The sequence below is a fragment of the Meriones unguiculatus genome (assembly GCF_030254825.1).
Source record: "Meriones unguiculatus strain TT.TT164.6M chromosome 13 unlocalized genomic scaffold, Bangor_MerUng_6.1 Chr13_unordered_Scaffold_37, whole genome shotgun sequence".
In the NCBI taxonomy this organism is placed as follows: Eukaryota; Metazoa; Chordata; class Mammalia; order Rodentia; family Muridae; genus Meriones; species Meriones unguiculatus.
The window spans coordinates 6,007,035-6,020,039 of record NW_026843647.1 but is presented as its reverse complement, the minus strand read 5'-3'; the positions used below and the strand labels follow the sequence as shown (position 1 = coordinate 6,020,039).

Sequence of the window (13,005 nt, the reverse complement as noted above, 5' to 3'; positions counted from 1 at the left end):
AACCCCTCGTTGGAACATCCTGCGTCAGTTCTAGAACTAGAAGTGGTGGTGTCCGAGGTCTGAGTAGGTTCAGGAGACCATTGCCCCCAGGGGCGAGACATGCTCGATGCCAATTGACTAACTCCATGTTTTCCTCCAATTTTGAAAGTCACTTAAGTTTGTTTTTTTTTCAATTTATTTATATGATGGATTACATTGATGGATTCCATGTATTTAACCACCGCTTCATGCATGGGATGGAGCCTACTTGGTCATGGTGGATGATATCTTTAAACTGTTCTTGGATTTGGTTTGTGAGTATTTTATTTGAGTATTTTAAGAGTGATTGGTCTGAAGTTCTCTTTCTTTTTTGGGTCTTTGAGGATTTATCAAGGTGATTGCAGTCTTACAAAAGTAGTTTGGTCATGTTGCTTCCATTTACATGTTATCAAATAGTTTGAAGAATATCAGTATTCTCTCTTCTTTGAAGCTCTGGTAGAATTCTACTCTGAAATCATTTGGCCCTTGGTTGAGAGTCTTTTGATGTACGCTTCTATTCACTGAGGGGATGTAAGATTATTAAATTCCTCTACCTGATAGTGATTCTACTTTGGTAAGTGGAAACAATACAAAAATTGTATATTTCATTTTGATTTTCAAATTTTGTGGCATATAGGCTTTTGACATAAGAGCTAGTGGTTCTTTGGATTTTCTTAGTGTCTGTTATATCTCTCTTTTTATCAGACATGGTTGATTTGGATAGTGTCTCTCTGCCATTTTCTTAGTTTGGCTAAGAATTTGTCTGTTTTTTTTTTTTTTTTATTTTCTCAAAGAACTAGCTCCTGGTTTTGTTGATTATTTGAATTGTTCTCTTTGTTCCTAATTTATTGATTTCAGCCCTGAGTTTGGTTATCTAGTAGTCTACACCTGTTGGGTGTGTCTGCTTCTTTTTTCCTAGAGTATTCAGGTGTGCCATTAAGTTGCTTGTATGGGAAGTCTCCAATAGCTTATGAAGGCACTTAGTGCTATTAAATTTCTTCTTAAGACTGCTTTCATTGCACCTCATAAGTTTTGGTATGATGTGCCTTCATTTTCATTGAACTATAGGAAGTTCTTTATTTGTTCCCTGACCCAGATTTCATTGAGTAGGGAGTTGTTCAGTTTCCACGTATGTGTAGGCTTTTTGCTATTTCTGTTATTGTCAAGATCCACCTTTAGTCCATCATGGTCTGATAGGATGCAAGAGGTTACTTCAATCTTGTATCTTTTGAGGCCTGGTTTGTGACTACTGTATGGTCATTTTTAGAGAAGGGTCCGTAAGGTGCTGAAAAGAAGATATATTCTTTTCTATTTGGGTAAACATTTCTCTAGATATCTGGCAGGTCCATTTAATTCATGACATCCATTAGTGTCATTATATCTCATTTTAGGTTCTGTTTCACTGCTCTGTCCTTTGATGATATTGAGTTGTTGTGGTCTCTCACTATTAATGTGTGGAGACTGAAATGTTCTTCAAACTTAATTAATGTTTCTTTTACAAATGTGTTTACCCTTGAATTTGAGGCATAGTTGCCCAGAATTGAGACACCATCTTGGTGGAATTTTCCTTTTTTTTGAGTTTGAAGTATCCTTCCTCATCCCTTTCAATTAATTTTGGTTGAATGTTTGTTTTATTAGATATTAGAATTGCTATTCCTGTTTGTTTCTTGTGTCCATTTGCTTGAAAACCACATTCCTGCTTCAACATCCCAGGAACTTTTTTCAGGGATTAGCTCAGTGATCTGAGGTTGGAACCAATTTTTTCCTCACCATTGGGTTTCCTTTCACCTGGGAAACACAGTCAGTGGTGTTTTGTGGCCTACTGTTCCAACTGTTGGTCACTGTGCAGTCTCTGCTACCCTGCTGATCAGACACAGTGTGCAATCAGCTCTGCCATCTGGGATATGTTTTTTAATTTTTACTGAATATGAGTATTTGGTTGTATGCATGATTATGCACCTCTTGTATGTCTGATCCTCACAGTAGTCAGAAGATTGCCTCAGAACTCATGAACATAGAACAATGGATAGTAGTGGGTTCCATGTAAACACTGACAATTGAGCCCAATTATTTGCAAGAGCAGCAAGAGTTCCTCACTGCTGAGCCATCTCTCCTGCCTTATGTTGCTTATTTATGATCATCATTTACATTGCTAATATTTTTCTCTTTCTATTTTTACCTGTTTAAACATGCATTCCCTTTTAGTAAGATCTTATTAATGTTGCAGTTTAAGCTGTGGCACTGCTGGTTTCTGGAAGATTAATACAGAATTGGATTGAATGTATAATTCCTTGTAGGAGCTTCAGTAAAGACCTCTGAGTTTTTTCTACCTATTATATTTGTTAGATTGACTTTTAGGGGAAGCTCTGTCTTACAATATAGGTCTGGCTGTCCTGGAACTCTTTGCATAGATCATGCTGGCATCTAACTCAATGAGATTCACCTGCCTCTGCCTCCTGAGTCATGGAATTAGAGGCATAACTGAATACACTGAGCTTGTCCATCATTTTTTGTAGTTAATAAATGTTTATACATTTCTCTGATATGTAATCAGTACTTTTCATATGTTCATTTCTCTCTGTATCTCTGTCTCTATCTTTCTCTTTCTATTTCACTCTCTTCTCTCTGTTTGTCTTTGTCCACATTAATAGGCATATCTATTTCAAGGCTACATCCTATTGAAAAAGTTCAGATATGACACCGTTATTCAATTTTCTTCTAAGAATTACTTATTGATAACATTAGCACTTCCCTTTTAATATAAAAGCTTTATTCTTTATTTTTCAACTATAGACTATACATGATTTGGAAAGGAGAATATACAAAACAATTATCAAAGAATAATCATGTGTTCTATGCCTTTTCTTTTGTCTGGTCACTCACAAATATGATCTTATTAGCTATGATTGTTGTTGTTTGCCAACTCACATTATTTTTATCCATGAATTCACCATAGTCCACTATCCTGTCCCAAAACATACAAGCCCCCCTTTTTACATATTGATATGTCATATCACTGAGGCCTGGTCTAAACACAATATTCAATGCCACATTGTCTTTGGACTGATGCCAGTGTCCCCTGATCACAACATCTCATTTGTTGCTAGACAAAATATCGTGGCTATGTTTTTTTTCCTTCCACCTCTTTCATCACTGGGTTCTGACCAACTCACCCAAGTACCTGAACCCAATTCATAGATTGCTCAAGGATCCAACTGCTGGCTACTTGAGATTCATCAGTTTCACAAACTGATAAAACTTCTATAATATAGGTCTTTAAAGCATGGCTTTGTTTTTTCTTACAATCTAATATTTAGGCTTTTCCTTCTCCCCTCCTTCATCTGATGCACAACACCTAACTGTCTCTCATTAGTACTTCTGTGTCAGAAAATAAATGAAAGAAGTACCAGAAATATGTGAATATGTTTCCAATGAAGTATAAATTTATATTGTTGCCACTGTTTCTGTTGTACACATGTATCACATATTTTAGAATTCAGTGATCTTCAATGATGTGCATGTGAAATTCAGCCAAGAAGAGTGGGCTTTGCTGGAACCTTCCCAGAAGCAACTCTACAAAGATGTGATGGTAGAGACCTGTAAAAACCTCACTGCTATAGGTAAGACTGCAAATTTTCTTTCACTTTTAAAATAAGGAGACAACTCTTACTTTATTATTGATCCCCTTCTATAATTCCAATTGAGAATGAGGTAGAATGAGGTGAATAAATCAGACATGGTTCTAAGAGTCACAGAAGATAGTGATTTAAGATTTTCCTTAATAATAATATGATATTTCCAATAATATATATTTTTGGTACTATATTTTAGGCTACAATTGGGAAGATCATAATATTGAAGAACATTTTCAAAGTTCTACAAGTAATAAAAGGTAACTTTATGTGCACAATGAAATAGATATGAATCTTAAGAAATTTTAATGTGTCCTGGTACAGATATGAATCTTAAGAAATTTTAATGTATCCTGGAAGTTTGTTTTCTTGGTTTGTTGTTTGTTTGTTGGCTCCTTTTTATTTTCTTTTTTTTAAGTTTTTTTTCTGTGTAGCTGTGGCTTAATTTAGAATTGCTTGTTAGACCAGCCTGACCTCAAAATCACACAGATCTGCCTGATTCTGCCACCACAAGTGCTGGAATTAAGGGCATGTACCAGCATACCTTGCTGTGTCCTGGAAGTTTTAAAGAAAAGCAACAGTGTATAAACAGCACTGCTTTAAGTGTACTGATAATCATTAAAATCTCAGAATTTCTTGTACTTCAATGTCAGGTATCTGATTTGTTTTTGCAAGGTACTCCCCTAAGATAGAAGAAAACAAAATAATGTTGTAACAGAAAATACCATTTGAATCATATAGACATTACAGCTACAGAGTTGAACTGGCAATTTGTTTAGTCTCATTCTATCTACTCAGATATTGTAAAAGGCATATACATTGAATAGGTGATCAGTATGTGTCCAAAACCTTTTAATAAGCATATATGTCATAGTACAACCAGTGTTGTTCATATTCATACAGTAATATTGTAAAGTTTACTGAAAGGAGCAGCTTATGAGAGTCAGAATTATTGTTGTGGAGAAACCTTAATCCCTATATGACATGTCTATGATGAATAAAAAACAAACTGTTAATTCAATGTGGGAATCTTTTATTATTATTATTGGAAATTAAACTGGTATATCATATGTCACAATGTTTGTAAGACACATGAGCATAGGGATATTGAAAGAAGCAGTGTCCCTGTCTTTCTCCAAGAAAAACTGATTTTGTAGTACTCCCCACTTTGAGTAGATTTGCTGAATGTGATAAATGGATACTATTAATTGGTTTTGCAACTTCACTGAGAATTCATCAGCAAACTCATACTGCTGAAAAAACCTATGAATACTAGGAATTTGGAACTTCTTCTGCATGTCCTGCTCACTTTTTAAATGAAGTGTAATTCATACCATACAAAAGTTTGTGAATGGGATTGTTGTGGTAAAGCTCTGAATTCTTACAAAACTCTTCATATATACAAAACAAAAACCTCTTATAGAAAAATGATGGTATAAAAGTGAACCGCATAACAAATATTTTTACCGTCACAGGGATCTTCAAAAATACCCATAATGAAGGGAAAAACCATGAATGTGAATAAAGTGATAAAACTTTAAAATTTGATTCTCCTTTACCATTAGACCAAAATATGACATTAATTCATATAGATAAATATCTTTATTAGTGTAATGCAATGACTGTGGTAAATCTTTCCCATGTGCTAATTATCTTTGCAGGCATGAAACCAGTCATACTGAAGAGAAACCTTCTAAATGCACTCTATGTGGGAAAGCCTTCCCGTATACCACTGTTCTCATATGGCATAAAAGAACACACACTGGAGAGAAACCTTACGAATGTAACGAGTGTGGTAAAGCCTTTGCACAAAACAGTCATCTCATAAGCCATAAAAGAACACACACTGGAGAGAAACCTTATGAATGTAACCACTGTGGTAAAGCCTTTGCAAATAACAGTACTCTCTTAAGCCATAAAAGAACACACACTGGAGAGAAACCTTATGAATGTAACGAGTGTGGTAAAGCCTTTGCACAAAACAGTACTCTCTTAAGCCATAAAAGAAAACACACTGGAGAGAAACCTTATGAATGTTACCAGTGTGGTAAAGCCTTTGCAGAAAACAGTACTCTATTAAGCCACAAAAGAACACGCAGTGGAGAGAAACCTTATGAATGTAACCAGTGCGGTAAAGCCTTTGCACAAAACAGTGCTCTCATAAGCCATAAAAGAACACACACTGGAAAGAAACCTTATACGTATACTCAACATGATAAAGCCCTTGCACAACAGAGTAGTCTCCAAACACATGAAAAAACACACAGTGGAGAGAAGCCTGGTGAGGGTAATTAGTGTGATAAATTCTTTGCATGTAACAATCACCTCCTAAGACAACAACACATTCTGGAGGGAATCCATATGAATATAATTATGTGGCAAAACCTTTGCATATAACATCTCTTAATACATAAAAGAACACATACTGGAAAGAAGCTGTCTCACTGCATCCAATGTGAATAAACTTTTGCACTTCAGAATCATCTTCAAACTCATGAAAGATATCCTAATGGACAGAAAGCCTATGAGTCCTTTTAACATGGTGAAACCATTCTATATTTGTACAATCTTCATCATCATGAAAGTATTCATACTTGAGAGAACTTATGAATATGTTAAAATAGTGAGGCCTTGCACAAATCTAGAGTCGTCATCATCATCATAAAATTATCCTTACTGGAGAGGAATTCTGTGACTATAAGCAAGGTGGAAAGCCCTTTGTGTACTTTGGTCCACTGAGATGCAACAGAACTGTAAACCTAGCTCAATGGAAATCACCTCACTTTTCTGAAGGGGAAGGGGAATAGAGGCAATAAGAATGGAGGGTAGTAATTGGGGAGTGAAAGGGGGGAGACTTAGATTGGAATGTAAAGTAAATAAACTCATTTTTTTAAAAGAATACAATGGATAGTGAATATGAATTACACGCAACAGTATTATATGATAAGGTGTTTATGGAAGACTTATTGATAATCCTGATTCTCAATATTTAGTGTTTTCTTTTTTTTTTTCCTACTCCATCATTTATTTTTCCATAATATGTAAGAACAAAGCATCGAGAGCATGATAAAGTGGGGAGCAGAGAGTGTTTTAATCATCACCTCTTGAAGGATGGAGTACATTTAGATAGTTTCAAGGTTGAGGGCCATTACCTCCCTACACAGATGTGAAGGGGTTGCTTGACTCCCTACCCTTCCCTCTTTTTCAGCACCCCTGGGGCAAGCTGTGAAACTCATGGTGTTCCCCTGAGAAAGGTATTGCATGCCTTCTTATGCCATTGTGCAATCACAAAGGACAGGACACAGAACTTATCATACTATAGCATATCTTAGGGAACAAAATACATTACAAGGAACAAAAATCAAACATAATTGCCTCACTTTACACAAGAAACTTTTAGTTCAGTGGATGAATATGTAAGAAATGAACTTTCACCAGCCAGGAAGTTCTCTGAGAGTATCACAAGAGTGGTAGCCTGTAGAAGTTTCTTAGTGTACATATACCTATTGTTCCAGGGGTACTATTGAAAAAAATCACTTTTTTTCTATGTATGACTCTGCTTCTGGCCTAGATGGGTAACCATGTCAAGGGTGCGTTTTCTCTGCCTGACTTCATCTGGAGAGTATCTTTAGACATGGAAACCACCAATCAAATTTGATAGATGGCCTTTGACACAGATCCCTGATAACTCTCCCCTCCCTTCAAATATAGGATAATTTGGTTCTGTGTTCTTGTTCTTCTTATTCATATAATAGGAATGTGCTGTTTAATGCAAATCTAGCATTCTTGAATTTCCTAGTATTAAACAATTATCTACACCTATGCTTGGAACATCCCAGGTACTCCCCAAGGGATATAAGCCACTGAGTTCTGTTTTCTGGAATTAAAGTTGAACTTACTTTCTCAAGTGGTTCCCAGAGTGGCTAACCAATGTTATGCTCGTGAGCTTTCCAAGCTTTATACTACTCATCTTCTGCCCCTCATGCCTTCCTGGGCTGGTGGGAAACAGCCACCCAGGTAGCAAGAGAATCACATTCTCTGAAATGCCTGTGATAAAATATTTCAGACTGCATAGCATTTCAAATTTCACATGTTTCTGGATTTGAGATGGTCAATCAAACAGTATCTTGGGATGGGACTCATGAAAATGAGTTATACTTATTGTTTAGTTCAAGGTAAGGTTGCAGGCAAGCTTCATGGTATGAAATCTTCTAAGGTGAGTACAGTGGCCCATGGAAAATAAATACAAGCAGAAATTTTATTTTTCTGTTTTTAATAGCTGAGTACTGTTCTGATAATGTGAGGGTGAATGGCAGGGGAGAGGAACTCTCCTTTTGAGTAGTCTATGGGAAGGGGATGGGGGAAGGTGGAGGGAGGGACCAGTAGGAGTTGAGGGAGTGACCTTCAATCAGCATATATAATGAATAAATTGTGAAAAATAAAAAAAATTGATAAAATAAAATATAGTAAAGAAAACAAAGCAAAACAGCAAAAATTTGAGTCTAGTTTGGGTAACTGCCCTCCCTCAAAGAAAGAAGATAAATAGAAAGAAAAGAAAAACAGAATCTTTGTCTTTGTCACCTTTCTTCCCTGTGAGCTCAGTTGAAGATCATTATTCAATGGAGACCATGATTCTCTCTCTGAAGTTTATGTTACCATAGAAGTAGGATTCAAACCTGAAACTAATGGCAGAGTTTCCTAGTTAACATATCAAATCAAACCCACCTGCCATTTTCTCTCAGAAATCCTTCAGTCCTTCCATGTTATCTGGTCTTCCAGGCTAGTACAGCCCATGCATTACCCTGAATTCTCCTTCCCAGGTCCTGAGATAACCTTACCCCCCCACACATATAGGCAAACTATTTTGGCTACCTGGTTCTGTCAAGCACCATGCAGGAGCAACAGCAGAACAGCTGTAGAACTCATGGAATGTGGCTCCCCTGTTAGCATAATCATGATGAGTTTGTCTTGGAGAAACATAATCCCAAAAACGGATTTTCCAGATGAATTTGTGTTCTTATGTAGCATATCTCTGCTTGTTGCCCTTATGATGTCCATAATCCTTATAACATGAGTTGTATGAAAACTTTAAGAAGGCTTCTAACTCTTCACTGGGAAATATCACTGACATTTAAAATTAACAATGCTTGATCTCTTTTCACATGTTAACTGGAGCAGATTAATGAATTAACCACTGTCCTTGAAAGGAGCCATAGATATAGATTGTTAGCAATGACCATTATATTTAGAAACAATTTGGAAAAATAGATTGTTTCACAAGGTCAGGGAAGATGTTTGGCTCTGATGTAAAAAATCTTAGAGAACAATTTAAAGTTAAGAAAAGTACACTATTAATAGTAAATCCAGGGATATTTTAAGGTTGATGAGCTGAAACAATAGCCCAAGGTAGCATTGGCCGTCTGGGCACCCGCAAACTGGGTCTAAACCTGAGACAGCAGTTGATTCCCTTATATTTGTTTTTCCCCTCAGCTTCTTGATATGATTTAATAAAAATGATTAATGAGTAGATGTGCCAGTACCATGCCATTTTTTATTACTGTTGCCCTATAGTACTACTTGAGATTGTGGATGAAGATACCTCCAGAAAATATTTATTGTACAGGCATTTTTTTAAAATCAATTCTGGGTTTTTGTTTTTCCATATGAAACTGAGAATTGTTCTTTGGAGGTCTGTAATGAGTTGTGCTGGTGTTTTGATTGGAATTGCATTGAGTCTTTAGATTTCTTTTGGTAGAGTGGCCGTTTTTATTATGTTAATCCTACCAATTCTGGAGTATGGGAGATTTTCTGATATCTTCCTTGAAGTTCTTTTTTTTTTCATACAAGTCATTCACTGGCTTGATTAGAGTCACACCAATGTACTTTATGTTATCTCTGGCTTCTGTGAAGGGGTTTTGTTTTCCTAATTTCTTTCTGAGCCCATTTGTCTTCTGTATACAGGAGGGCTTCAGATTTTTTTAAATTTAATTTTGTATCCAGTCATTTTGCTAAAGTTGTTTATCAGCTGTAGGAGTTCCCTGGTTGAATTTTTAGGGTTGTTCATGTGTACTATCACATCATCTGCAACACAAGCTGGACTGGATATGGAGAAAAGGGAACCCTTCTCCATTGCTGGTGGGAATGTAAACTTGTACAACCACTTTGGAAATCAATATGGTGCTTTCTCAGAAAACTATGAATAGTGCTACTAGAATATTCAGTTATACCAATCCTGGGCATATATTCAGAAGATTATCAAACATACAACAGGGACATTTGTACAACTGTACTCATAACAGCTTTACTGATAATAGCCAGAATCTGGAAACAACTTAAATGTCCCCAAACCGAGGAATAGACATAGAAATTGTGGCACATTTATACAATGCAATACTATTTAGCAATTAAAAACAAGGAAATCAGCAGGCAAATGGATTGAACTAGAAAAGATCACTCTGAGTGAGGTATCCAGAAGCAGAAAGACACTCATGGTATATCCTCACTTATATGTGGGTATTAGTCAAAAAATGTAAAATTAAAATACTAAAATCTATAGTCCTAAAGGATCTAAGCAACAGGAAGAACCCTAGGGAAGATGCTTAATCCTCATTTAGAAAGGCAAATGGGATAGACATCAGTAATGGGAGAAGACAGGGAACAGGGCAGGAACCTACCACAGAGGGCCTCTGAAAGAATCTACCTAGCGGTGTACTGAAGCAGATGGTTAGACACAAAGCCAAACTTTGGGCAGAAAGCATGGAATAATATGGAAGATTCAGGAGATAGAAAGACCTGGATGAGAGAGGCCCTCCACAAGGAGGCCAATTGAGCCAAAAAATATGGGCCCAGGGGTTCCTGTTCCAACCAAGGACCATGCATGAAGAACGCCTAGAACCCCTGCTCAGATGTAGCTCATAAGTATCTCAGTTTCCATGTGAGTTCCCTATTAAGGGTAACAGCAGCTGTCTCTGACATGAACTCAGTGGCAGGCTCCTTGATAACCTACTCCTAGAAGGTGCAGCCGTGCCAGGCCACAGAGGAAGATGCAGCCATTCTTGGTAAGACTTGATAAGATAGGCTAGGATAAGACAGTAGGGAAGTAGGACTTCCCCTATCATTGGACTAGAAGAGGGGCATAGGGGTAGAAGAGGGAGGAAGGTTGTAATTGGTGGAAGATGAGGGAAGGTCTTACAGCCAGAAAAAAAAGTGAATAAATTGTAATAATCAATAAAAAAGAAAAAAATAAGGTTTTTTTTTCCTGAAATGGCTGCACTCAGGCAACTGTCTCTTAAAAACAACTAGAAAGAATAGTATTTTATCTCTTCACATTTTTCTTTTTCCTGTATATAATAAATACCCTTGATAAAATTCAGTGGTTTGTTATATATTCCTAGTATTATAATATTATAAAATATTTTACAAATCAAATTTTGATATATTAAGTGTGTAAAAATAGTTTATGAAAAAGTGGCTTGAATTTTCTAAAGAGCAAAGAATGTTTACTCAAAACTCAGGAGGATGAAAATGGAAGGAAAATTGATGGAAGAATAAATAATATATAAATAAATATCTCTTACACAGTAATGATAACATTTTGATTATTGAGATTTAAAAAATATATACAGAATATTTCTCAAGTAAACAATGTAAGCTATTAGTAATAGCTCTTATGCATGTACCCTGAGATATTTCTTTAAATTATTCCTCTTGTCACTTAAATGTGTTCTTTGACAAGTCATGCCACTACACCCTGATGTTCAGGCTCTAATACTGACTTTTCAGTTCTTATTTCAGTGTACTGACTTCTTTTAGCCCAATTAGGACTGAAGTCATACAATGTTTGATTTCTGCGTCTAGCTAAGGTCACAATTTTTGATGATACATTTTTAGTTCATCCACAATTTCAAAGTAAAATGATTGCCTTTCTTAAAATGTTAAATGTTCTCTCTCACACACATGCACACACACACACATACATAATGCATGATACATGTAATAGTAGTTATTGGAAACACAAGACTTGAAATTGAAAGAACCAAAAGAGGGCTGTATGGGAGATTTTGTACGGGGGGAACAGAGAAATGAGAAAAAAAATGTGATTATATTAAAATCTCAAAAAACAAATGTACATGTTTTCTATGAATAAAAAAATTGAATAATATAATATTTTGCACTGATGTGATTCAGGACAATCAGGTGTATTCTATCTTAGCACACAGTCAGCTGTGTTTCAGTAAACATGAGTATATATGTGTGCTGGACCTGCCCAAGTCATCTGTTGTTTTTATGTGGATAATGGTAGAACTCCTCATTCAGTGTGTACAGTATATATTCTCTTTTAAATTGACTCAAGAATTTTAGGTATTTTTTGTGTGTGAACTGTATAAAATAAAGTTCCCCTAAACTTCTTTCTTGATCCACTTTCTTCTACTGTCTCCTTCCATCCTTTTACACAAAAATGCTATCTAATGTGGATGGTAAAGAGTGTTCAGTAGATGCAGCAGAAGAATGGACATTTTTTTCTAGTCCATTCTGTTAGTTCCTGTCTTTCTATTGGAGAATTGAACATTTAAGTTGAGAGTTTTCAATGAACAATGTTTATTATTTCCCTTTATTTTGTAGTTATGATGTGGGGAGTTTGCCTCTTTATATTTGATGCTTGGGATTATTCACTTTTTGTCTGTTATTGGGTGTGGTTAACATTTTTAGATAGGAGTTTGGCTTTGATTGGCTTCTGTAGTGAAGGAGTTTTACAGAGATATTGCTCATATTTGGTTTAATTGTGCAATATATTTTTATTCACCATTTATTATTGAAAGTATACTGGATATAGTAATAAGGATCCCTTAAAGATTATATACAATCTGTCTCAGCCATTCTAGGTTTAGAATTTTTCTTGAGAGATCAGGAGTTACTCTAATGAGCCTGAATTTATATGCAACTTAGTCTTTTCAACTTGCAACTTTTAATATACCTTCTTTGTTTAATATAATTTTCTTTACATTTAGGGTTTTGATTTTATATGCTGAGCACAATTTCTTTTCTGGTATGCTTTGTTGTTTTCTATACTTTTTGTACTTTTATAGGCTACCCCGTCTTCATTAGGTTAAGGATATATTCTATTATTTTGCTGAAAATATTTCTGGGATTTTGATGTGAGTTTTGTCTTCTTCCTCTATTTCTATTATTCATAAATTATTTTTTTGCACTTTTTAGATATTCTGGATCGTTTGTGCATGGCTATTTAACATTTCTTTTGATGCAATTATCCAGTTGTTGTTGTTTCTTTATTCTTGTTGTTCATAATCATCTTCAACTTCATCTCTTCATCCTCCTGCTTTTCTTCTTGCTCCTC

The 13,005-nt window shown here is 35.7% G+C and overlaps 1 pseudogene; it reads left to right on the top strand.

Annotated features, from left to right (window-relative positions):
• The first annotated feature begins 5,426 nt into the window (after positions 1 to 5,426).
• The window catches only part of LOC132650977 (zinc finger protein 135-like), an 86,179-nt pseudogene continuing 78,600 nt past the window's right edge, over positions 5,427 to 13,005 (top strand).